The following is a 5,330-nucleotide window of genomic DNA, read 5'->3' on the forward strand; positions in this document are numbered from 1 at the left end:
AAGAGCATTATCTGGGAGACTCTAGAGTGTGGATAAGTGTCGAGGAAGACCAGTGAGATTGATATGACATCTGAATTATAATTTGTCATTTTTGTATTGATCCTTGTAATGGTGTAATGTAAGCATTAAAAGGGGGAGTTGGAATAATTCTTACAATAGTATATAGGTAGGATAGGGTTATTGGAATTTTGTTGAGAGATTTTCTTAACAATATTCTCCTTGTTTGGAATATGTTGGATCCCATGAACACTATATATGTGGCATGTAATTTGGTTTTGAGTGGTTTAACATACAAATTGATTTGTGAGTAATTTCTGCACCATGTCTCCTCTTCCGATTTTCTTGTTCTCTTAACACCCACAAAACATTTTTGTACTCATGACAATCAATAAATAAACATGCTAGAAAGGTGAATGGTTTTGGTTACCATGTGTTTAATCATGATTGGGAACACAATTATACATTGATATCTTAATACCATAAAATTTATTAACAATTTAAATGTTTTTTTGATTTTTATTATTAGAATCTGGTTATATGATTTTTTTATTAGATTGCACCTCAATCACTCTTAATGACTCATCATAAATTTTGGACAAATTTGTAGCTTCCATCACATTTTTTAAACAAAATTAAATGGAAAATATACAAAGAACAAAAAGAGAAAAAATATAAAACATTTTAATTGCTCATAAAATTTATCAGAATGGTCAGTACTAGATTCTATAAGATATCAAAGTTGCATAATGCCTCTAAGATTTGAGGATGACCAAATCAATACAGATTGTAAATTTGATAGCTTACCATAAAATCCATAATATATTCGGCAATAAGTCATAGTTACATCATGTCTCGGGGAATTGAAGATCTCGAGATCTATCCAAAAACTCGAATGAACCAAACTCTAAAATTCTGGTTTACTGAACTCTGGTTAAAATAGTCGGAATATTGTGTTTTGATTAATGAAATCTAGTTACTGATAATTCTGATGATTTTAACAAAAAATTAATTCATCTTGAGAATAAGGTTACTAGCCATTCCAACGAGATCAAGGAGCTCCATGGTACAAAAAAAGAGGATAAAAAGACAACTCGAGCAGAGCCATAACAAATTTAAAAGGGATCATGAAATCCTTCAAAACACGGTGAATGAAAATCTATGACAAGTTAAAAATTACAACTGATCAAATACCTAGAACAATGAGGCTACTCCACATCTCAATTCTCCAAATTCATGAAAATCATCTGATGCACATGAGAATCTCGAGTCTCCGAAGGCATCGTCCATGCTTAGTCAAGGAAATAGTAACACAAATGTTTCAAATAAGCAGCTTTGGAATCCATACGCCAATATGCCATTTTCAATTCAAAACCCTTTCTTCATCCCGATGATAGCTACATATCATTGAAGAGAAAAGATTCAATTATCCAAATTTGATGGTAACAAAAAATGAACTATTGCATGGCTCAATAAAGCAAAATAATATTTCATGATTTCTGATATTGACAATGATGACGAAAAGATCATGCATGCTTCCATGAAAATGGAAGGTGAAGCATATCATTGGTATATGTGGTAGAAGAAGGTGAAACTTACTATCAATTGGAAGAAATTTAATGATGTGTTCTTTAAAAGGTTCCGAGGTGTAAAGGAAGAAGAGTTCTTCTCAACACTTACTAGATTGTGACAAAAAGGAGATGTAGATGAATACACTCGAGAATGGGAAACCTTAGCTACACAAGTAACTGGATTATTAGAATCTTGTCTCATTCAATCATACATCACAACACTATAGGAAGAACTTGCGCTTCATGACATTACTACGTAGAAGATGCAAGACAAAAAGTGAAAGTCGTTGAAAAGAAATTTGAAAAGATGCGGAATGCAAAAGTTGAAAGATTATATTCAAGACGAATATTTCCCCATATTGCAAACATAGGTAATACAAGATATGTTCCACCACAACATCATGAAGGAGAAAAAACCAATCTAGAAATGCAGAGAATGAAAGAAGGCAAATGCAGGTGTTGTGGCGAAAAATGGGACCCGAGATACGAATGTGCTAAAGGGAAAGAAACCAAGAACCTATATACATGTGAAGCCACCAATGATTCCAGCAATGAAGAATCTAATGTAGAAGAAATTGAAGACTCACCACAATGCGCTCCAAAACTAGATGATGAGAGTATTCCACAAGTGTCACTGTTAACCATGACAGGTATATCACAACATCCGACATTAGAATTAAAGGGCATATTAAGAAGAACAATGTGATTGTTTTGATCGATACTGGTATCACTCACAATCTTTTGGATTCAACCATGACAAAAAGACTCAACATTTTTTTATTCCCCATGCCCAACATGAAGGTGATGGTAGTTGACGATAAGAAAATTGAAAAGGTAAGTAAATGCCATAAAGTCAAACTGTAGATTCAAGACTTTAATTTAGAATCTCTATTATTCATTCTACCATTAGGAGGAGTAGATGTGGTCTTAGGTATCCAAAGGTTGCAAACCCTAGGCACCTACTCTGCCAACCATCATAAGCAATTTATAAACTTTAAATGGGAAGGAAAAAGGTACAAGTTATATGGATTTCAAGCACTTTAGAATCAAATCATATCATCATCCCAAATGATGAAAATGATTCCACAAGGAGCACTAGCTTATGTAGTATAATGTCATCAATTAGAAATGTTAACCTTGAAATTGATCAGCGAAGAAGCACTAGAATTACAGGAACTAATTCAAAAGCATGAAAAGTATTCCAAGACTTTCCCATGAAAATGCCTCCTAAAAGAGAAATTTAGCATACAATAGAAGTCAAAGCGAGATCAAATTCCATCAACATCAAACCATATTGATATCCAGATAATAAAAAAATTGAAATTGAGAGATTAATCCAAGATCTTTTAAAGTGTGGAATCATCACAAAAAGTAAAAGTTTGTATGTTGCTTCAGTTGTATTGGTGCAGAAGAAAGACGAATCATTCAAATTATGCATCGATTATCGAGGATAAACAAAATAATAATTAAAAAAAAGTTCCCAATTCCCTTCATTGATAAAATGTTCGATGAACTACATGGTGCTAAATACTTCTCAAAATTGGACTTAAGGTCAGGGTGTTACCAATTCAAGATAAGGATAGAAGATATACCAAAAACTACATTCTGAACACATGAATGTCACTATGAATTTAAAGTGATTCCTTTTGGGTTAACCAATGCACGAAAAACATTCCAAACCACTATGAACAAGTTATTCTATCCATATCTAAGGAAGTTTGTGTTATTTTTCTTTGATGACATTTTAATTTATAGTAAAACTTGCAAGGAGCACCTACAACATTTGGATAAAGCTCTTACGCTATTGGAAGAGCATCAATTCTATGCCAAGAATTAAAAATGCACATTTGGGAAGGAAGCAGTAGATTATCTTGGACACATAATATCCTCGGAAGGAGTAAAAGTGGATCCTAATCAAATCAAGGTTATAAGGGAATGGACCAAACCAGTTAATATATCTAAGCTAAGCGGGTTCTTAGGATTGACTCGATATTATTGAAGATTTATTAAACACTATGCACATATAACCGCACCCCTAACAAACCTTTTAAAGAATAACTCATTTCAATGGAATGAGGAAGCAGGAAACTGTTTTGAAGGATTGAAGGAAGTTATGTTTAATGCCCTGATATTGGAAACTCCATATTTCTCTAAACCATTTATCATTGAATGTGATGCTTCAGGAATCAATATAGGAGAAGTGTCAATGTAAGATGGGAATCCAATAAATTTTGAGACTAGGAAACTCAATAAACGAGAAAATATTAAATATACATACAACAAGGAAATGCTTGCTATTATGCATGCACTAGCCAGGTGGAGGAAATATATTTTGGGAAGAAAGATTTCCATACGAATAGACCATAACAATCTCTAGTACCTCCTCCAACAAAAAACACTTTCCAAAGAACAACAAAAGTGGATTGAAAAGATTGTTTCCTTTGAGATGGAGATATTACACAAAAGGGGAAAGGATAATGTAGTGACAGATGCCCTATCTAGGAAAGACAAAGAACCGACACTACTTGCAATTTTGGTTGATGTCCTTGAATGACTTAATATGATTCGAAGTGAGTATGCAAAAGATCCAAAAATAAGTTCTATAATCAATAACCTTCCATACAACTCAAAAGTTGAATGGAAGAATGATATTCTATGGTACAAGGGAAGAATCTATCTAAATTCAAATTCCAAGTTTAAATCCAAGATCCTCAAACAGTCACATGATTCACTATCATCCGAACATGTAGGATTCTTTAAAACTTACTATAATGCATGCTAGTCATTCTTTTGGAAGGGAATGAGTCACGATATTTAGAAATATGTAGCAAAATGGGATAAATGTCAAAGGAATAAATGTGAGAATATTATGACACCCAGACTACTTCATCCCTTAAACATTCTGAATCAGAAATGGGAAGAAATATCAATGGAATTTATTGAAGGTTTACTTGTATCTGATGGTAAGGATAAAATTCTGTTAGTAGTCGACAGACTCACCAAGTATGCTCAATTTATTGCAATGAAGAAATCAGACACAACAAAACAAAACATTGAGATATTTTGCAAAAATGTTTACAAATTACATGGATTTCAAAAGGTCATTACGAGCAATAGAGATGCCAAATTTAAGGGTAATTTTTGGAAGGAATTATTCAATCATATAGGAACCTACCTCAATATGAGTTCTGCTTACCATCCTCAATAGATGAACAAATAGAGGTTGTTAATAAATGTTTGGAAGCATACCTTCATTGTTACGCCACAAACAAACAAAATAAGTGGGTTCAGTGATTACATCTCTTTGAAAGGTGGTATAATTATAATTCTACTTACCACGCGTCACTAAAAATTAATCCATTTTAGGCTTTGTATGGGTATGAACCTCCAAAATCGAAGGACTTGGCTATCATCTAGACAAAACAACTAGTTGTTAAAACCCAGCTAGAAGAAACCCAAAAGGTCATCCAAACTCGAAAAGAAAAAATAAATAATGCAATGAACCGTATGAAGCATCAAGCTAACTGAAACAGAACCACAATAGAATTTGAAGTTACAAAATGGGTATTTGTCAAGCTCCAGCCATACAAACAACTATACTTGAAACAAAAAGGACAAAATAAATTGGCACCAATGTTTTATGGACCATACCAGATCAACAAAAAGATCATCCAAGTTGCATATAGTTTAAGCCTTTCAGATAAAAGTTGTGTCCATAATGTTTTCCATGTATCCTGCCTCAAAAGGGCACTTGCTGACCAT

The sequence above is a fragment of the Pinus tabuliformis genome, chromosome 8 (assembly GCF_031772625.1).
Source record: "Pinus tabuliformis cultivar Carrire ecotype Pingquan chromosome 8, CPIR1, whole genome shotgun sequence".
In the NCBI taxonomy this organism is placed as follows: Eukaryota; Viridiplantae; Streptophyta; class Pinopsida; order Pinales; family Pinaceae; genus Pinus; species Pinus tabuliformis.